Genomic DNA, 23,653 nt, shown 5'->3' with positions numbered 1-23,653 from the left:
GATACCTTGGGTCATGTAAAAGTTTCTCAGGCAAAAAGGAATTGTGAGTGGTAAAAGTTTAAGAAGCCCTGATCTAATTAACCACCCTCATTTCACAAATGAGGAAATTGAAGCCAGGAAAAATTAAGCGGCGTGACCAAGGTAGTGCAAATACTAACAAAGCCAGGATTTTAATGACTATGACCAGGTACTATGACTCCAAAACCAGAACTTTTCCCATTATACCACACTGCCCAAAAGGCAATGCGAGAAAAGGGTTCGATTTAACAACTTGGCAATTTGCACATAAAAAAAATGATAATTGGGAAGAAAAAGAGAGAAGAAAAGAAGGCCTGAAATAGAGCCTAAATTTAGTGATTTGTCCATTTATAAGGTCTGTCCATCATGTATATATAGATGAACAAGTTCAATGGAATATCCTTCTACCTTCATGTCCTAATCTGAGCAAATTGGTATTTCTTCATCCACTTGGTTATATCTGTGTAGACTGTACAACTGAACTCTTTTAAGTGGTTGTGAATCTCACTTATGAGACTCTATAGCATTCTAGGGCTTGATGCAATTAGTAAAATGACATCCTCAAAAAGAAGCATCTAAAGATATTTATTATCCATTAGGAATCACTGTTCTATTTGCATGTTGTACTGGACATACTCCCTAACAGCGGTAAACACTTTTGGTGGTAAAATCACAAGATTTTTAAAGACAGTTACCTCTGTTGTTGCATCAGTCAAAGAATCTTATATAAGTTCAGCATATGCCTGAGAAATACCTTGTTGGAAGAATATTTTAGCTTCCGTTATCCTCTCTTTGAATGGTGACTGCTTTGCACTGATTTAACTTCCCTAGAACTTGATGAAAATTCATATGGATATAAGGTTATCTATGGACATTTCCCTTTGTCCTATATCAACAGCTTATTTTAATAAGTCAAACTGGAGCTGTTTTAATTGTTCACCTTATCTTTTTTGTGTGTTTCTTCTAAATTAATGCTATTTTTTATCATTACTCAAATATATGAGTCACTTGACTGTATTGAGATGACTGAATCAGAAATTACTCCCAAATTAGGAACAAGTCATTTCTTATCTGTTTGTTACGATATAATAGTTAATTTTGCTATTTGTTGCTTGCCATGTCCAGCACCTTCCTATCTTCTTCCTAAAGAAAGTATCTGGGGCAGCTAGGTGGTGCAGTGGATAGAGCACCAGCCCTGAATTCAGGAGGACCTGAGTTCAAATCCAGCCTCAGACACTTGACACTTACTAGATGTGTGACCCTGGGCAAGTCACTTAACCCCAATTGCCTCATCAAAAAAAAATTTTTTTTAAAGAAAGAAGGAAAGAAAGTATCCATGGGGGCAGCTAGGTGTTGCAGTGGATAGAGCACCAGCCCTGGATTCAGGAGGACCTGAGTTCAAATCCGGCCTCAGACACTTAACAATTACTAGCTATGTGACCCTGGACAAGTCACTTAACCCCAATTGCCTCACCAAAAAAAAAAAAAAAAGTATCCATGATGCATGTGTGATATGTGAAGCTATTGTATAGCTTTTGTTTTTTAATCCAGAGTCAATATATTTTCTTTTCTTTTTTCTTTTTTTTTTTTTGTTGCCATCCTTCCTTATCCTAACTTTGATGTCAATAACACTAAGTATTAAATTACAAGTTGACTTATTTTGGAGGTTCTTAGCGAGTTCTACACAAAACTTCTCTAGTTCCTCATTCTCTGAAATACTCGGTGATGAATAAGGTAGTTTTCTTCATAGTGGTTGTCATTTTGCTTATGCTTATCAAGAGCACTGCAATGCAAGATGACCAAGTATCCTATGCTTCCTGTTGCCTTTGGAAGCATGAGAAAATCAACTTTTTTTGTGGGACAATGAGGGCTAAGTGACTTGCCCAGGGTCACACAGCTAGTAAAGAGTCAAGTGTTTGAAGTCAAATTTGAACTCAAGACCTCCTGAATCCAGGGTCAGGGCTTTATTTACTGCACCACCTAGCTGCCCCAAGAAAATCAATTTTGCCAATTTTCTTTCCTCTCCAAAGATGACCTGTTAGCCATCCTTCTCTTTAGATACAACTTTAAATATTTTTATTTGTAGTGAGAATGTCCAGGGGGCAGCTAGGTGGCACAGTGGATAAAGCACTGGCCCTGGATTCAGGAGCACCTGAGTTCAAATCCGGACTCAGACACTTGACACATACTAGCTGTGCAACCCTGGGCAAATCACTTAACCCCAATTGCCTCAAAAAACAGAAAGAAAGAAAGAAAGAAAGAAAGAAAGAAAGAAAGAAAGAAAGAAAGAAAGAAAGAAAGAAAGAAAGAAAGAAAGAAAGAAAGAAAGAAAGAAAGAAAGAAAGAAAGGAAGGAAGGAAGGAAGGAAGGAAGGAAGGAAGGAAGGAAGGAAGAAAGGAAGAAAGGAAGGAAGAAAGGAAGGAAGGAAGGAAGGAAGGAAGGAAGGAAGGAAGGAAGGAAGGAAGGAAGGAAGGAAGGAAGGAAGGAAGGAAGGAAGAAAGAAAGAAAGAAAGAAAGAAAGAAAGAAAGAAAGAAAGAAAGAAAGAAAGAAAGAAAGAAAGGAAGAAAGGAAGAAAGGAAGAAAGAAAGAAAAAAGTAGAGAAAGTGAATTTTGATACAATTGATTTATTTTTGTTTTATTTTATGTTTAGTTTCAATTCAAAGTTCTCTCCTTCCCTCCATCCCCTCTCCCACCCATTGAGAAGGGAAGAAATAGAATACCCATTATACATTTGAAGATATAGAAGACATTTCCACATTAGCCATGTTTCCCCCCCAAAAAGCAAGGAAAACAAAGGAAATAAAAATATACTTTATTCTTCATTCTGAGACCATAAATGCTCTCTCTTGAAGTAGATAGCATTTTATATCATGAGTCCTTAGAGTGGTGATGGATCATTTTATGATATAATACATTTATACCCATAGTATGTTGGCTCATTCATCATTGGACATTAAAGATCTTATATTTAGGGGCAGCTAGGTGGCGCAGTGGATAGAGCACCAGCCCTGGAGTCAGGAGTACCTGAGTTCAAATTCGGCCTCAGACACTTGACACTTGCTAGCTGTGTGACCCTGAGCAAGTCACTTAACCCCAATTGCCTCACTAAAAAAAAAAAAAAAATCTTATATTTAAATTACCAGTAGCTAAGTTAATATTCATAAAATGTTGTGGTAGCATAAAAAAAAAAAACCCTTTCAGAGGCAGTTCCTTTGAGATTCACAAGGCTCATGTATAATAGGCTGACTCTTCTCTAGACATGTTCCCTCCTCCTATCTGATTCTGCCATTCTTCCCTTTCTCTAGAACCCTGCACATCAGGATTGTTCTCTCTAGAATTTCCCATGCTGGAAACACCTCTGCCTGGTGACTGAAAAAGGGATTTGCCATCCCCTCTGCAGCCCCCAGAGACTCCTTGCAACATCAGAAGTGAGAAACCAATCACACAAACCTCCCAGAGACCTTTTCTCTCCCTATAAAATCCATGGTCTTTACCTCTATCCTCTAAGATGTCAATGTGGAAGGCAGAATTCACATATCAACATACTGAACCAGAAGGAAGAGATCAGAGCTTAGTATAATCTAGGTGTGCCAAGTGCCAAGGAAGGACACACTCTGGACCATTATGAACTCCTTTCCTCCTGCTGTGGCCTGTAAATTATCATACCCAAGGCCCAGTGATAGCTCACAATGAATGAACGGTCCTTGTATATCTCTCCCTCCAAAAATGAGAAAGAGATAGACCCCTTGTCCTGATGCCCTGTTCCTTTTCCCTGCTCCTTCAGACCCTTTTGCTTTTAGCATCACTGGACACTCTACCTCTTTTATCTCAAAGCAACTGCCACATATTGAGACAACAGTTCAAAAAACTGTGCACCTTAGCATCTGCTACTCTCTTTTCAAGGCATCACAAAGGGGAAAGGTGGTCTCATAGGACTAAGGACCATTTTTCTTTATTCATAGGTCACAGTAACTAAAAAATGTCTCTTTTTTTTAATTAACATTTTTTTAACATTTGGGGTTTCAAATTCTATCTCTCCCTTTTTCCCTCCTTCCCCTCCCCCTCCCCTGAGGTAGTAAACAATCAGATATAGGTTATATATGTACAATTATGTAAAACATTTCCGTATTTGTCATTGTGTATAAGAAGACTCAAATAAAGGAAAAAATGAAAGAGAGAAAGTGAAAAACAGCTTGCTTCAGTCTGTGTTCAATCAGTATCAGTTTTCTTTGGAGGCAGATAGCATACTTTATCATTAGTCTTTTGGAATTGTCTTGGATCAATGTATTGCTGAAAATAAATCATTCACAGTTCTTCACTGAACAATATTACTGTTACCGTGTACAATGTTCTGGTTCTGTTCACTTCACTATACATCAATTCGTATAAGTCTAGGTTTTTTTCTGCAATTATCCTGCTTGTCATTTCTTATAGCACAATGATATTCCATTACTATCATATACCACAGCTTGTTTAGCCATTCCCCAATTGATGGGCATCCCTTTAATTTCTGATTCTTAGCAGACCTTTGGGCATATTGCTCTCCAGAATGGTAGAATCAGTTCACAACTCCACGAACATTTTCTTTTTTTGTCATATTAGCCACTCTGAAGGGGCATGTAGGTGGTGCTGTGAATAAGGCCCTGGCCCTGGAGTCAGGAGAACCTGAGTTCAAATCTCATCTCAAACACTTACTAGCTATGTGACCCTGGGCAAGTCACTTAACTCCAATTGCCTTAAACATCTGGGTCCATCTCCAGTTGCCCTGATGTATATCTTGCCACTAGACCCAGATGGCTCTAGAGGAGAGAGTGAGGTTGGTATCTTGCATAGCCCTCCCTCACTTAAATCCAATTGAGTAAAAGTCATGACGTCATTCTGATGTCATGGCCCTCTTCAGAAATGAAGGACAAACAATAACAGCCACTCTGATATGTGTCAAGTGATACCTCAGAGTTGTTTTAATTGCATTTCTCTGATCAATAGTGATTTAGAGCATTTTTTCATATGACCATAGATAGCTTTGATTTCTTTCTCTGAAAACTGCCTGTTCATATCCTTTGATCATTTTTCAATTGGGGAATGACTTGCATTCTTATCAATTTGACTCAGTTTTCTACATATTGCAGAAATGAGGTTTTTATCAGAGATACTTGCTACAAAAATTCCCAGTTTTCTGCTTTCCTTATAATCTGGGTTACGTTGGTTTTGTTTGGGCAAAAACTTTTTAGTTTTATGTAATCAAAATTATCTATTTTATATTTTGTAATGCTCTTTATATCTTCTTTGGTCCTAAATTCTTCTCCTGTCCATAAATCTGACAGATAAACTATTCCATGCCCTCTTAATTTGTTTATAGTATTGCCCTTTACGTGTAAATCATGAACCCATTTTGGACCTTATTTTGGTATATGGTATGAGATGTTGGTCTATAACCCTGTTTCTGACATACTATTTTCCAGTTTTCCCAGCAGTTTTTGTCAAATAATAATTTTTTTTTGTCCCAAAAGCTTGGATCTTTGGGTTTATTGTATACTAAATTACTATAGTCATTTATTATAGTACAATTTGTAACTATTCTATTCTACCGACCTGGCATTCTATTTCTTAGCCAGTGCCAGACTATACAGATTAAGATCTGATACTGCTAGACCACCTTCTTTCACATTTTTCCATTGATTCCCTTGATATCCTTGAGCTTTTGTTCTTCCAGATGAATTTTGTTATTATTTTTTCTAGATCTATAAAATAGTTTTTGATTATTTGATTGGTATGGCACAAAATAAAAAGATTAATTTAGGTAGTATTATTTTTATTCTATTGCTCGGTCTATCCATGAGCAATTGTATTTTTCCAATTGTTTAGATCTGACTTTATTTGTATGAAAAGTGTTTTATAGTTGTATTCATATAGTTCCTGGGTTTGTCTTGGCAGGTAGACTCCCAAGTATTTTATATTGTCGACAGGTTTTTTGGTTTGTTTTTTTTGTTTGGTTGGTTTTTGTGAGGCAATTTGGGTTAAGTGACTTGCCCAGGGTCACACAGCTAGTAATTGTTAAGTGTCTGAGGCTGGATTTGAACTCAGGTCCTCCTGAATCCAGGGTCGGTGCTCTATCCACTGCACCACCTAGCTGCCCCGTCGACAGGTTTTTTTTAATGGAATTTCTCTTTCTATCTGTTGCTACTGGACTGTGTTGGTAATATATAGAAATGCTGATGATTTATTTGGGTTTATTTTGTATACTGTCACTTTGCTAAAGTTATCAATAATTTTGAGTAATTGTGAGTTGATTCTTTAGGATTTTCTAAGTATAACATCATTTCATCTACAAAGAGTGATAGTTTTGTTTCCTTGTTGCCTATTCTAATTCCTTTAATTTCTTTTTCTTCTCCTACTGCTATAGCTAACATTTCTAGTACAATATTAAATAATAGAGGTGATAATAGGCATCCTTTCTTCACCTCCTGATTGTATGGTAAAGGCTTTTAGCTTATCCCCATTACAGATAATGCTTGCTAATGGTTTTAGATAAATAGCACTTATCATTTTATAGTAAGCTTCATTTATTCCTATGCTTTCTAATGTTTTTAATAGGAATGGGTGCTATATTTTGTCAAAGGCTTTTTCTGTATCTATCGAGATAATCGTATGCTTTCTGTTTTGTTATTGATATGTTCATTTATGCTGATAGTTTTTCTAATGTTGAACCAGTCCTTCATTCCTAATATAAATAAATCCCACCTGCTCATAGTGTATGATTCTTTTGATATATTGCTGTAATCTCTTTGCTAGCATTTTATTTTAAAATTTTTCATTAATATTCATTAGATAAATTCATTAGATAAAATAATATTCATTAGATAAATTAGATGAATCATTAGATAAAATTCATTAGATAAATTATAGATAAATAAATCTATAATTTTCTTTCTCTGTTTTGATTCTTCCTGGTCTGGGTATCAGTACTATATTTGTTTCATAAAAAGAACTTGGTAGGACTCTTTCTTCACCTATTTTCCCAAACAGTTTATATAGTATTGGGATTAGTTGTTCTTTAAATTTATCTTTTAATAACAAGTCTATTAGCAATGAGGATAGCCTCCTCATATTTAGCCAGATTGGTCCCCTGGACAAGCAATTATCTGTCCCCAGAAATAAACCAGAAAGCCTTTCCAGCTTGATAGAACCTAGCAGAGCATGCATTTGGGGGCACGGCCCCCTTTACATTATAATGTCACCTCCACACCAAGATGAAGCATAGGAAGAAGACTTTGGTGTCCATGGAGGACATTTAGTGCCGGTGCAACTTGGAGCAAATCACTTGGACTTTCTCTAGTTCATTTCCTCACCTATAAAATGAGGAAGCTGAACTAGATGGCCTCTCAGATCCCTTCTTGCTCTAGCTCTATGATCCTACAATTGACAGAAAGACTTATGTGAGAAATACATAGGATAAGGAAGGGATGAAATAGGCACCCAAAGAAGAGTTCTCAGAACCATCTAAATATTGAAGTGAATATGGTGGTGGTGGTGGTATGGGGGGGAGGGGGTTGAAGAGTTTGAGGGTCCTACAATGTGATCTGTCCTAGTCTGAACACCTCCCCACAAGATGTTACTGAGGAAAGAGTAACACAAAAGTTGACTGAGACCATTCACTACAATTGCTCTACCATCTATTATGAGCTGTCACTTAGGGAAAGGAGGGAGGGAGGAGAGTCTCAGAAATTGGGGCCTGGTCTATTGGCTGTCCTCCCTCCCTATGCCTCAGTGAGTGCCACTGGGCAAATGTGAGACCCACCCTTCCTAGGTGGAAAGGAGTTTGATGCAGGTAACAAAGGGAAAGAATAGTTACCAAAGGCAAATTCTATCTCCTTCAACATTTTGTCAAGAACCAGAACTATCGGGGGCAGCTAGGTGGTGCAGTGGATAGAGCACTGGCCCTGGATTCAGGAGGACCTGAGTTCAAATCCGGCCTCAGACACTTGACACTTACTAGCTGTGTGACCCTGGGCGAGTCACTTAACCCCAATTGCCTCACCAAAAAAAAAAAGAAAGAAAGAAAAGAACTGGAACTATCTAACAGCCTATAAACCATTACCTTACTTCAGTACCCTAAACTGGGATCATAGGATCATGGCTTTCAAGCCAGAAAGGACTTTAGAGGATATTTAGTATAACATCCTCTTTTGAAGTGAGGAACTGAAGCCCAGAGAGGTTAAGTGAGTTGCCCCAAACCTCACAGAGAATGTGTGGAAGCACTGGGATTTGAAGCCAAGTCCTCTGATGACAGACCCAATGCTTTTTCCACTGAACCACACTGCCTTTCTTCCTTCTTTGGATAGAGGTTTTCAGCTTTCACACGACAAGCTCATTCATTCTCTTCTCACCTTCCTGGCTGTCATAATTTCAGCATCTATTTACTATGCCATCCTGCCTGTAAAAGAGATCTGATCATCTCTTTCTATTCGATTTGAGCATGGTCCTTCTACTAGGGCAGCATTTGTGAGCAAAATATATTTAGACATGCCTTTCTCTAGAGTGTTATATTTTAGGAGGGAAATTAATTCTCTCTCTCACCCTCATAAATGCTAAAATAAAATAAACATTCAGGGTGAGAGCAGGGAAAACCCAGAATGCATACTGAATAACCTTATTATGCTCCCAGTCATTCTCTCTGGTTCTCATTTGCATTTACCTTCAGCAGTGGCTTAGTTTTTGGAGGAGTTTAGCCTCATCAGTATTCCTTCTTGCAGCTGCTAGCGAGCAACCTCTTCAGGATGGTTTATGTCGATTGTAATGGGCTACGAAGCTACCCAGCTATCATTAATCTCTCTCATCCCCTTAGATAAGGAATGCTAGCTATCTATCGCCTGTCTTTCTCCTTCAGTCCACCTGGTGAATCAAAAAGCTCCTGTGACTGGGTTTGTAATCAGAGCCAAACAGAGGAAGCTGGCTCTGGCCTACAAGCTGTGGTTTCAGGGGTGTGGAAAGGCCTGCCCAGAATTCTTCTATCTCTATTGGAGAGATAGAGGATGAATTCTGGGCCATTTCTAGAGGGGTGGAATGCCAGAGGTAGTGCTTCCTTTGTGAGCTCCCTTTCCCTATTCTCATAGGATTTGTATAGAAGGAGATAAAGTGCTTCCTGCTTTGTCTTGAAGATAGTGGAGAAATTATGAGTTGGTTCAATATATAAAAAGTATTTTATGCTATCTTACAGACCTACCTCCTTTTCCCCTTGACAGGTAGGGGAGTTGATGTACTCATTCACCAGTAGACAACACTCCAAAACTCAAGAACCAGGGTGAATGCCCCAGTTTGATTATTGCAGTATAGTAGAAAGATACTTCTGCTCTGGACACTCCCCATCTCTGATATTAATGCCTGGCTGCCAAATTTGTTATGGGAGAATCTCTTCTCTGAGTACATGTAAGTGGATAACTGATGCCAAATATATATTTACCACAATGCAGAAATTATAAAGGTAAAAGCTTAGACTTTATTATAATGCTTAAGCATAGATTCAGGCCTGAGAGAAAACCTGAACCCCATTAAAACTCTTACAAGTCCTCTTATAGACAGAATTACATCAGAATGACAAGAGAAATGTCTTTTATATATTGTCATCTTGTGCGTTCCTCTTGGGCTATATGACAAGTGAAAACCCCGAGAGATAAGTGTTTCTTGGGAATTAAAAATCAATGTATTAATTGGACCAGCCAGCAATCAATAAATCAATGGCCAGTGGTTTTTCTCGGTAACCAAAGATGCCGAGACCCTAAAATGCTTTAAATACCTTCTGAAAGGGAACTCCCCTGACAAGTGAAAATCAACCCTGATTAGTGGACATTTAATGAGGAGTTTGGCTAAAAGTCTTCAGCTCCTCCTGCTGAGAACCTGGCTTGATCATGAGACTCAGCAGCCTCAAGGCATCTGAGTAAGGGAAAGCCATCTCTGTTTGATCCTCCTTAGCTAGTTTTCTCCTTCATGAGTTGGGTTGCCCTGAACTCTAACAAAGGGAATGGGGGAGGGGAGGTGTCTTACCTTAGGCAAGGGTTGGCCCAGACTAGATTCTGTTTATACTGTGAATATAAGTCTGTTCTTCCATTTGGGTAGGAGCACATGCCTGGAGAGCTAGAAGAATCTCATCAGTCAGACATGCTCTTAAGAGGCCAACTGATCTTTTCAGGAGTTGAGCCTTAACAGAAATAGGAAGAAAATGGTGGATCACAAACTAATCATTAGTTATTAATATAATCATATCATATTAATTTCTCTTGGCCACAAAAGTTAAAAAAGAAGATTCATCCACAATCCCATATTTCGTCCAATGTCATAAAAGTTGAATGGATTTAGTTAAGCAGAGTCATAATTTTATATATCCCCTAAGGAAACAAACTTCCCCAAACAAACTCTATAGGTAAACTCAGTCAGGTTACAAATTAAAATACATTTGAAGGATTCTCAAATAGATTGATTGAGGAGGATACATATGTCCCCAAGGAGTTGAGATTCCACCTTTGGCTAAGGAATTCCTCCTTTATCTAAGGAATAGTTAGGCTCTACGTAAAATTCCACATCAGGTTTTAGTCAGCTATGGTTAATTATTAAGACAGGCTTTTAGTTAACCAAAATTTCAGGAGGATTGACCCCAGTACCAAATAATAAAAAAGGAAATTTAAAATTCCCACAATAGGTAAGTCGCTTAACCTCCATGGGCCTGTTTCCTTAGCTACAAAATAGGGAGAAGGGTTGGACTAAATAACCTCTGAAGTCCCTTCCACCCTAAATCTATGTATGAGCCTGTAGTAATGATGATAATAATAATAATTAGCATTTATACAGTGCTTTAAGATTTGTAATAAACTTAACAAATGTTATCTAATTTTTCCCTCATGACTGGAAGGTAAGTGCTATTATTATCCCCATTTCCCAGATGAGGAAACTTCAGCAAATAGGAATGAAGTGACTTGCCCAGGGTCACAAAGGTAGAGACAGCTGTCACCTCAAGACAGAAAAAATGCCAAGTCAAACTGCCCAGAATTAAAAAGCACACTCCTCAGGCCAGTATTAGCAACTCCAGAAGCTTAACTGAAGGGGACCCTCCCCACTGGCAGAAAGAATAAGCACCATGACTTACATGAACTAATGCTGAGTGAAATGAGCAGAACCAAGAGAACATTGTACACATTAACAGCAACATTGTGGGATGATCAACTGTGATAGACTTAGCTCTTCTCAGCAATACAAAGATCCAAGACAATTCCCAAAGACTCATAATGGAAAATGCTCTCCACATCCAGAAAAAAGAACTATGGAGTCTGAATGTAGACTAAAGTATACTATTTTCACTTTATTTGTTGTTGTTTTTTCTTTCTTGTGGTTCTCTTATGTTTTGATTCTTCTTTCACAACATGATTAACATGACTGTACATTTAAAACCTATATGAGATTGCTTGCCATCTTGGGGAACGGGGAAGGAAAGAGGGGACGGAGAAAAATTTGGAATTCAAAATCTTACAAAAATGAATATTGAAAACTATCTTTACATGTAACTACAAATTAAAATACTATTAAGAAAATAAAACAAATAAGCACCATGGCACACTCACTTGGAATTAAGAAAGTTTTTTGTTGAATGAATACCTGTGGACTGTCTTAAACATCTTTAGAAACTCCCTTGATACTCTACCCTCCCTCTACCAGGAAGGCCACAAAGTTAACACTGTGAGTGAGTTCAGACCAGCACCCTTTGTTGCTGTTTGATCATTTTCAGTCATGTCCAACTCTTCCTGACCCCATTTTGGGTTTTCTTAGCAAAGGTAATGCAGTGGTTTGCCATTTCCTTCTCTAGGTCAACAAAGGTTTTCTGACTGACTGCTATAAATATAAGGGATTGTTGTTATTATCATCATCATGATCATCATTATTATTACAGAGGCAGCTTGAGGTAGTGGATAGAGTACTAAGCTTAAAGTCAGAAAGACCCATATTCAAACCCAGCCTCTGACCCCAGACAAGTCACTTATCCTCCACTTGCCTCTGGTAACAAACTAGAATTTGTCTTCTAAGTGTTGGTGGAGAGAACTTTCCAATTATCAATCCAAAACTGGAAGGGACTTCAGAGGCCATCTAGTCCAAACTCCTCATTTTACAGATGAGGAAACTGAGGCCCAGGGAAGTTTAGTGACTTGCCCAAGGTCAACCAAGTAATAAATGTCAAAAGTAGCATTTAAACCAAGTTTTTCTGACTCCAGAGCCAGTGTTCCATCCACGGTATCAAGCCTCTCCCTCTAATCTTGGATTTGAAATAGGATTATTAAAAGACAATAGGGGCAGCTAGATGGCGCAGTGGATAGAGCACCGGCCCTGGAGTTCAAATCCAGCCTCAGACACTTAACACTTACTAGCTGTGTGACCCTGGGCAAGTCACTTAACCCCAATTGCCTCACTAAAAAAAAAAAAAAAAGACAATAGATACATTTTCTTTTCTATTTCACAATGCCAAAAAGCTGAGGGGGTATACAACTTAATGGAGTAAAAAAAAAAAATAGTTAATCAAGGGGGATAAATAAGGAAAGTGAGAGAATTATATTTCATAAATCTACGAATATGATGATAGTGGACAACAGATGGGGAATCAGATAGATGCTGCCAGAAATAGTTTGTTTTATCTAAGTGTACTTTGCCACAATAGAGGAAAATTCTACAGATGCAGGAATCAGGAAATGACAGTATCGTTTTGTTTTGTTTTTTTTTACATCAACAGAACGTTTTTTAAGCTATGCAGTAAAGAAAATTCATGCTCTCTGTTTTCCTTAACTAAATTAACCACAAACTCCCCACCAACCGAAAACCCACCCAGAAGCTATGCTCCAAAGGTTTGTGCTCAATGAGCTGGAGAAGGAAATGGCAAACCACTCCAGTATACTTGCCAAGAAAATCCCAAATGGGGTCACAGAGAGTCAGAAATGACTGAAACGACTCAACAGCAACAACAAAATCTATCCCACATTTTCACTTCAATTAACTGTGCATTCTGAAAGTAGAAACCAGCCTCGAATGACTCAAGCTCTTTTCCTGTGAAGGTTGTTTCACAAGTTGAGCATTCAGTGTTTCAAAGTAAGCAGAGATTTGTTTTCATTCATTCGTAGTCAGGGCTACTCTCCACATGTAGCATGGAGAGTGTTGTTGTGTGGCTCAAAGGGGAGCAGAACAGACATCCCTAGTCTCTTCTCCCTCCACCATCCTTCAAAGGGAGACTTTAATTTCTGCTAGGAGGGGAAGGAAGCAGGAGGTTGAAGCCAGAAGTTTGGCCACTCTGCTCTTGTTAGAGAGCACACTAGAATTCTATCCATTTAATACCTTAAATACTGTTGGTCTAGGGAATGCAGTTTTGCTGTTCATTCATTAATGGAGAAAGACCCTAAGCTTTATATCAAAGGCTTGACTCCTCTCCCATCAAATATCATGTGTTCCCCAACGAACACATAAGTAGTAAAGAAATCCATTTACCCAAGTCAATGACAAAACAGAAATCAAAATACTTTGAAAAATATATACCAGATAATACAGAATGAAGGATCTTTCTCACTGGGAGATAACTGCTCAACCAGGAGAGTCCAGATCTAACTAAAAGCGGAAATTCCCTAAAGTCTCTTGTGTAGCAAGCTGGGGGCAGAAACATGATACAGACTGCCCACTCCTCTCTGTCATCTTCTTCCAAAAGTCTTATTCTCCCCTCAGCAACCTGAAATGAGGTTGGCATCATTCAACTTCTCTCTCAAATCTGGAAGCTAGAAGTGCCCAAAGTGACTATGGAATCCAGTGAAACTTCAGAGCCTGAAGAGACCCACAAGAAGTAGAGATTCAATTTTTCTTCTCTCTAATCTCCAACTTTGCCCTATCTTAGGAGATCCTAATGTTGATCATGGATGTGGCTACAGTCACAAGAAATTCTCCAGTGTAGATCTGTTTTCATAGTAACTAAGTTAATGTATATGATAATAGCTTCCAGTAAATAATGGAACTCTACTTGGTTTTTCCATTAAGGTGAGAAACTTGTTGATTTAGGATCATGAATTAACCAGGTGAGAAATTGTAGAATCCTGGCCTCCTTAATATGTGCGATGAAACTACTATCATTTTGGTTCAAGAGGCACCAGAGTATTGTGGAAAGAGTTATGGATTTGGAGCTGAACACTTGGGTTCCAATCTCAGTCCTGTACTGTACAACTTGCATGACCTTACCCCTCTGAGCCTGACTGTCCTCATTTGTAAAATGAGGAAGCTAGATTTAGATGAACTTTCAATTCCTTTTCAGCTCTAAATCAATGATCCTGTAAGATGATGATGAAGATAATGATGGTGATGGTGATGAAGATGAGGATAACATTTGGAAAACAATGTGATATAATAGAAAGAGAATTGGAATTATAATCAAGAATATAGAAGCAGTTGGGTGGTAAAGTGTATAAAGGACTGGACCTGGAATAAGGAACCTGAATTCAAATCTGACCTTAGATAATTACTAACTGTGCTACCCTACACAAGTCACTTAACCTCTCTTTGCCTCAGTTTCCTCATCTACAAAATGGTGATAATAATAGCATTACTCCCCAGAGTTGTAAAGATCAAATGAGATAAATATTTGTTGGTTTTTTGGGGTTTGGTTTTGGTTTGGTGTTTTTGGCAGGGCAATGAAGGTTAAGTGACTTGCCTAGGGTCACACAGCCAGTAAGTGTCAAGTGCCTGAGGCCAGATTTGAACTCAGGTCCTCCTGAATCCAGGGCCGGTGTTTTATCCACTGGAATAGACTTCTTTAAAAATTAATGAGTTGGGGGCGGCTAGGTGGTGCAGTGGATAAAGCACTGGCCCTGGATTCAGGAGTACCTGAGTTCAAATCCGACTTCAGGCACTTGACACTTACCAGCTGTGTGACCCTAGGCAAGTCACTTAACCCCCATTGCCCCGCAAAAAAAGAAAAAAAATTAATGAGTCTTTCCTCTCTGGAGGTCTTTTAGCCAAAGGATAGATGACCATTTATAGGGCATGTTGTTCCACTCCATGCAGTTATTTAATAAATGCTTTTCCAGGTATTCATTCTCTCTTGGTCAGATATAAGTTGGACCAGGTGACCTGTGAAGTCCCTTCCATCTCTGAAATTTGATGATTTTAAAATTCAGATTAAAAATTCAGACCCATGTTCTGTTTAAAACCCAAGTTCTGGTATTCCCATGTGCTTTCTTTTGAACACAAGTGCAGTGGGTATAGGAAGGCCATTCAGGCACAGCTGGTCCTGCTTTACAAGGAAATGGTTCAGAACAAATGGTATAAGCTAAAGCAAGCAAGAAATTTATAGCATGAAATAGGTCAGAGCTAAGGCTAAAAAGAGGTTGGCCTGACAACTCAGTTTTATCACTAGGTAACTGTAAGGAAGAGGATTCGGAAAGAGATATAAAAACCTCACGACTGCCTATTTGGAGTTTAACAGTTTCTTTCTATTAGGATCCTTTCCCTCTACCCTCATTCTTTCCAACAATCAAAATGACATTTAATCATGAAAATTGCTAGGGTTCTTATGTATATGAACATGGAGTTAATAAGACCTGAGTTAGAATCCTACCTCAGACAACTCACTAGCTTTGTGAGCATGGGCAAGTGACTAAATATCCATGAGCTCTGTTTTTTCATCTTTAAAATGAAGGTGAAAACAACACCTACTTCACAGGGTTGATGTGAACTTCAAATGACAAATGGTATATAAAGTATTCTCTGACTCCAAGTCCACACACCAGCATAATAGCCCTATCAGTTTTCAGGGAAATTCATTCTCCATGATCATTCCAAAGGCATTTCTTCCCAAAATGAAGAATTTTATTTGCATGAGAATTACAAAATCAAATTGGAACAATTTCAATTGTGAAGGTAAAATACATCATCACTGAGGTAAAGGCACACAAACATAATCATCTCAACACTAGATTTATAAACAGATAATGTGCTGCCTTCCTTTCTAATCCAACACATTCTCCAAACAGACAAAAAGGCAGAGTTTCATTATGGGATAAAAGAGTAAAGATTCAATATTTGCATTTTAAAATACAAAAACAAATAAACACCTGCCTGACTTTCCCATTCCAGTCATACTAAGTAATCCCAGTCATTCAATGAGAATAACTTTACTTATGCGACCTAATTCATAAGGATGTTATGCAAACCTTATGCAACCTCAACTTTACATACCTGAAAAACCCTCCTTCAAATTGTTAGAATTTTTGTTTGTTTTTGATGACCTTTTGTGTTTCTCAGAACCAAGAAAGGGTGTTGTCTATAAACAGCACAACTTCTTGATGCCCAGGATTCAGTTTAAAAGTCAGGTAATGGGGGGGGGGCAGCTAGGTGGCGCAGTGGATAAAGCACTGGCCTTGGATTCAGGAGTACCCGAGTTCAAATTCAGCCTCAGACACTTGACACTTAACTAGCTGTGTGACACTGGGAAAGTCACTTAACCCTCATTGCCCTGCAAAAAAATTTTTTTTTAATTTAAAAGCAACAACAAAAAATAATAATAATAAACACTTTTAAAAAAAAAAGTCAGGTAACGGGGGCAGCTAGGTGGCTCAGTGGATAAAAGCACTAGCCCTGGATTCAGGAGGACCTGAGTTCAAATCTGACCTCAAACACTTGACCCTTACTAGCTGTGTAACCCTGGGCAAGTCACTTAACCCTCATTGCCCCCCCCACACACACACACACAAAAGATAAAAGTCAGGTAACAAAGGGCAACACGACAAATAAACCAGGATCACATGCTGCCCCTGTCATTTACTGGCTGTGAAACTTTGAGCAAGTCACATAACCCCTTGTCTCAGTTTCCTCATCTGTAAGAAAAAGGAAGTGAATCAGTTTGCCTTGAACAAGGCTTAATAGCTCTAATTCAATGATACTGGCTATAAAGTAAATTGATATATAACCCTGAGTGAAAGTCTGACCCTGAATCCAAGGTAACCATAGAGATGCAGATGCTTTCCCTGGATTCCACTAGCTGCTTAGATCATGAACTACATGGTTTCCAGAAATGTTCTGGGAAGAGACGTTGAGAGAAAGGAGGAAGAAGGTGGCAAAGTTAGTTGTGAAAGCACAACTTCCATCTTGGGAACATATGGGAAAACTCTGATGCCTAGGTCCCCTAGTTCATTCATTGAGACTATGACTGACAGTGTTGCTGATGTGGTAGTTGAAAACAACGAGGAGCTGTTGTACTTACTGAACAGACCTGATTCCATGAGACTCTCTTTTAGAAGTATTCTCATTCCCTATAACTCCAACACATAAAGAAAGCTGTTGTGTTAAGTGGTCCCTCCCCAGTGGCACAGCAGGAAAAAGGCATTTCATGCCTATTTATGTGTGTTCTGCAATGACTGCACTATTTTCAATGAACTATACTAGTGAAACTGCCCGGTGTCAACTTTGATGCAGAGAGGAGCAAAGTGTAAAAACACTGAATGGGTAGAAAGGGGACAGGTTATTAGGGACTTTATTGGATTCTGGTCAGGAGAGTGTGATGAAATAATGGGATTTAGCAGATACTCAAAGACCCACCTGTAGATTAATCTATACTGATTGAATCAAGGGAGAGTGATTGACTGCTGATTAAGCCTACTTCAAGTTAATTGGATTGTAATCACACCTGGCTATCCCTTAAGAAGGTATTGTTCTCAGAAACTAGACTGTGAACTCAACTTGAGAACACCTTCAAAGACAATGGATTTGGATGACGCCAACCAATCACCTTGAAGCAGGGTGTAAGGACCACCTCTGTTCCAGATGTATAAAAAAGCTTCCACAAACAGCTTGTGAAAGGGTGTTCCTGATTAAAGCAGGCTTGTGGAGGAGGACTTCAGGAAGAACCCAACCAGGCTGGAACTCTAGGCTAGACTGGAGCTGAAGCTTCTGATTTAAGGTGACCACAATTTAGATTTTAAACATCACAAGAGGGAGTTCTTATTATTACCATTTCATACTTAGGTGAAACCACCCAACTCACTATGTACATGAACCTGAAAAATTCCTTAAGTTTGAGGCTTTTTTATATAAAATTAACTACAGGCAACTCTCAATGACCTGCACGTAGTGATTTTTCTATGGCAAATATTTAATCCTTAGAATGTGGGCAACTTGAGGCCAAGGGTTGTTTCATTTTATTTACTTTATATGCCTATAGGGCCTGGCACATAGTAGGTACTAAATAAATACTTCTTGATTCATTGATTAAAAGAGAATCCTAGTTTACATGGATCAGTAGCATATCAATCAACAATCATTTATTAAGTGCCTTCTATCTGCCAGGCACTGTGTTAGGTGCTGGAGATATTCAGTGATAAAATTTCTAAATGTCTGATAGCAGAACATATGCTCAAATATGTCTCTATAATCTTACTCTGAACTTTTCATCTAAAGTGTTCACCGGCAATAACTTAGAACTGAAAGTTCATCAACAACAGTTACTGGGATTTTGATTGGGTAGTGGATACAGATTGCATGAACCTCAAGGGAGGAGAGGTTACTTAATGATATGAGACTTTATTTTCACAAGTGAACAAAAGTCAATTTTCTATTTTAGTTAAGTCTTGAAGGGACTCTTATGATCTTTTGCACACCTAAAATATTATAAATGGCTATGTCTTTGTTATTGGCTTCGTTTAATAATAAACTATATATACATATATTTAATAATTTTAAATTTAAACAATTATTTACTAGAGAAATAGGAGAAGTTACTATTGGGAAGACAAATTTCTCCAGTTCTTAAATAAATATTTGATAAACTGGGGTTGAGGCTTGAGTGAATTCATTCATTTATGGGAAACAGGTGGTAATTGTACTGATTACAAAGAAAAACATGGACTTCCCTAGAGTTCAGAAAAGACAATTACATCAAAGAATGAATAAAGTGACAGGCTAAGGAGTGGTCTACAAGTGAAATTCATCAGCCCCATTTGACCTTGATACAATTAGATTTGTTGCATTACTATCCAGCTAAAAAACTGGTTCACATTAAGCAAGATATAATCTATCACATTTATAAGCCAATAAGTTCAAAAAGTCCTCTTGGAAGAGCTCGAAAATTATCTTTAAAACAAATAAGAAAGGTAGAAGAAAAATATGGGAAAGAAATGAGAGTTAGGTAAGATAATCATGAAAAAAGAGTCAACAACTTAGAAAAGGAAACATAAAAATTGACTTTAGAAAAGAACTCCTAAAAAAAAATAGAATCAGCCAAATGGAGAAACAATTCACTGAATCAATAAACCCAAAGATCCCAGCCTTTGGGACAAGAACTCACTATTTGATAAAAACTGCTGGGAAAAGTAGAAAACCATAGGACACAAACAAGGTATAGACCAACATCTCATACCATATATGAAGATAAGGTCAAAATGGGTGCAAGATTTAGACATAAAAGGTGACACCATAAGAAAATTAGAAGAGCAAGGAACCATCTATTTGTCAGATCTATGGGGAAGGGAAGAATTCATGACCAAACAAGATAGAAAGCATTGCAAAATATAAAATAAATAATTTTATTATATTAAAATAAAAAGCTTTTGTACAAACAAAACCAATCCAACTAAGATTAGAAGGAAAGCAGAAAGCTGGGAAACAATCTTTATAGCAAATATCTCAGAAAAAGGCTCAAATATTTAAGGAACTGATTCAAATTATAAGAATACAAGCCATTCCCCCAATCAATAAATGGTCAAATGATATAAACAGGAAGTTTTCAGATGAATAAATCAAAGCTACCTATAAGCATATGAAGAAGTGCTCTCAGAGGTACCACCTTACACCTATCAGATTGGCTAATAGGACAAAAAAAAAAAGGAAAATGATAAATCTTGGAGAGGTTATGGGGAAATTGGGATACTAATGCATTGTTGATGGAGTTGTAAACTGATAAAGCCATTCTGGAGAACAATATGGAACTATGCCCAAAGGGCAATAAAACTATGCATATCCTTTGATCCAGCAATGCTGCAGCCCTCTTCTGTGTCCTGGGTCTGGAGATCCTGGACCACTCCAGATCTATAATCACTAGTCAGTCTGGCTCTCTTAAGAACTTTGTTGAAGTAGCTATTGGGGAGCTGGGCTCCACTGCTTCCTCCTATTCTGCCATCTTGGCTGGTCTCCTTTGCCACTTGGATAAAGGAAATTTAGCATTTTGGAATTACTTTTGCAAGGTTGCTTTATCCTCATACATTGATAAAATACCTTTTATAGTATTTAAAAATATGCTTTTAGATCAAAGAATGTGAAGTCTTATAAATAGATAGCAAATAGAAACTTGCCCGTTTGCAGATAAGCTCTCCCTTAGTTCTAAGGACAACAAAAGTCATTTGAAATAAGCATAAATTCCTACACTTTGAAAAATGGTTTATGGTAATGACTCACATAAAACACTTCACAGTTTATATAATATCATGATGAAGTAGGTAGAAATATCATTCCCATTTTGCAGGTTAGGAAATTACCTGAACGAGCTGATGCGACTTCACCAATTTTATATAACCAGGAAATGTTGGAACCAGTTTTCAAATCCATACCTTCTTCCTTCAAATCCAGAGTTCTTTCTACTATACCATTCTACCTTTATCTAATGAGGGTACCACCATTTTCTCCACTACCCAGATACACAACCTTGGAGTGATCCTCAAATTTAGACTTTCAATTATGAGTATACACATATGTAACGTACACATACATATATATACACATACATACATAATATACATAATTTCCACATTTTTAATTTTTCCTGCATGATATATCTGCATCTATACCCTTTTTCCACTCCCATGACCACAGGTACATTATATATTACCTGAATTATTCCAATAGCCTCTTAATACCTAAAGTAGGGTGAGTCAAAATGGAGAAAGAAAACTATAGGCCAATAACCCTAATGAATATCAATACAAAAATTTTAAATAAAATATTAGCAAAGAAATTACAGTAACATATTACAGAAATTATACACTAAAATTAGGCTAGAATTATAAGAATGCAGGGTTTGTTCATTTTGGGAGAAGTCAACATAATATACTATATTAATTACCAACAAAATTTGATATCATTAGAAAAAGCTTTTGACAAGATATAATATATATTCTTGTTAAAAACACTAGAAGGCTAGGGGCAGCTAGGTGGCACAGTGGATAGAACACTGGCCCTGGATTCAGGAGCACCTGAGTTCAAATCTGTCCTCAGACACTTGACACTTACTAGCTGTGTGACCCTGGGCAAGTCACTTAACCCCAATTGCCTCACCAAAAAAAAAAAAAAAAACAACAACAAAAAACACTAGAAGGCTTCCAGACACCAAATTATATTATTAAGCAAGAGTCATCGAAACCATCTCATATTGGTTAAAAAAATAAGATAGACCAATGGAACAGATTAGACAAGGCAGAATCAGAAACAACAGAATTCTGTGACCCAGTGTTTGAAAAAGTGGAAACACAAATTACCTATGAAAAAAGTTTACCTGATCAAAAAAAAAAAAATCCTGCTAGAACAATGGAAAGCAGTCTAGTAGAAATTAGGCTTAGACTAATACCTTATACTATATTCCACAATATATTCTAAATGGTTAGATGTCCTTAATATTAAAGATCAAACCATTAAAAAACAGAAAAGTAGATCATATACCTCTCACAACTACAGACAAAAGATGTATTCTTAACCAAACAAGAAATAAAGGTGATTACAAAAGACAAAATCATTTTAATTACTTGAAACTGAAAAGCTTCTATAAAGACAAAATCAATATAACTACAATAAGCAGGAAAGTGGTTGAATGGGAAAAAATATATTTGTATCAAAGTTCTCTAATAAGGGTTTGGTATCCAAGATACATGCAAAATTATACGTGTATATATGTGTGCGTGCATGTATTATGCACACATACATACACATGTGTTCATATGTATATAGATATATGGAGAGATCAATATAAGACTAATAGGTATTCCTCAATAGATAAATGGTCAAAGGACATGAATAAACAGTTCTCAAGAGAACTGTTCAAAACCATATGGAAGGATGCTCTAAATCACTAACGATAAGAGAAATGTAAATCAAAACAATCCTGAGGTTTCACTCCTACACTTTGCAAATTGGCAAAAATAACCCAAAAAGGCAATAGTCAATGTTGGAGCAGTTGTAAAGTGATAGGCACACTAATATATTATTGGCCGAGCTATAAAATGACACAACCATTTTGGAAAGCAATTTAGAATTACGCACATAAAGTGACTAAAATGTCTGTCCTCTTTTAATCAGAGAGTCCATCATTGGCCTTATCTGTGCCAAGGAAGGCACAGATAAGAAAAACTCCAAAATATTTATAATAGCACTTTTTGTGATGGTTACAAATTAAAAACAAAGTCAATGTCTATTAATTGGGGATGGCTAAATAAATTGTGGTTTATGAATGTAATGGAATAATACCATTAAGTAAGAAATTATATATGTGATAAACATATAGAAACAAGGAAAGAACTGTATGAACTAATACAAAGTAACATAAGTCAAGAAAACAGTGTACATAATAACTACAATGCAAACAACTATGTGCCAAAAAAAAAAAAAGTAAATGTAGCAAAATCCTAAAGGTCAAGCAGGACTTGAATGAAGAATATAAGAGGACACCTTCAATCCACACCTTCATGAAGGTAGGAGATCCACAAGTTTACACATTGCATGGGCTTTTCTTGAACTTTTTCAATGTATTGGGTTAAGTTGTGCCAATTTTTTTTTCCACTCTAAAAAATACTATTAGTTACAGGGAATGGCTCTCTGGGAGGGGGAGACAGGAAAATATTTAGGATAACTATGATGATGTAAGAAACATTAGATATCAATAAAAATAATGTTTTTAAATACCAGGAAACATAGGCATAAATGGATCTTTTGTTCATAAGATAATATCTATCTAAAACCAAGAACCAACATTACATATAATGGGGATAAGTTAGAGGATTTTCCAATAAGCTCATGGCTAAAGTATGTATGATCATTATCACCATTACTATGTAATATAGTGCTTACAATTCCACCTATAGTAATAAGACAAGATTAAGAAATTATTGAGGGCATAAACATAAGCAAGGAGCAAAAGAAAAATATTTTTTGTAAATGTTAGAGAACTCTAGAGAGTTGACTAAAAATTAATTGAAACAATAACTTCAGCAAAGTTTCAATATATAAAATAAACTTACAAATTATGAGCATTTCTCCATATCAATAATAAAACCCAGCAGGAAGTGATGGAGATTACATTTAACATAACTACAAAATGTATACAACACTTGGGATTTTATCTGCCAAAACACACAAGAATAATATAATGTAATTACAAAATACTCTTTATACAAATAAAGACAGATCTAAATAATTGGAGAAATACTAATTGTTCATAAGCAGAGTCAAAACAACAATAAAAATGACTAATTTAATTTATTTATTTGGTGCCATTCTAATAAAACTACCAAAAGATATCTTTATAGAACTAAGGGGAAAACTCATTTATCTGGAGAAGTAAGAAGTCAGCAATCTCAAGAGAAATAATGAAGG

This window comes from Dromiciops gliroides, chromosome 2, assembly GCF_019393635.1.
Source record: "Dromiciops gliroides isolate mDroGli1 chromosome 2, mDroGli1.pri, whole genome shotgun sequence".
NCBI lineage: Eukaryota > Metazoa > Chordata > Mammalia > Microbiotheria > Microbiotheriidae > Dromiciops > Dromiciops gliroides.
Note: the sequence above shows the minus strand (reverse complement) of the source record.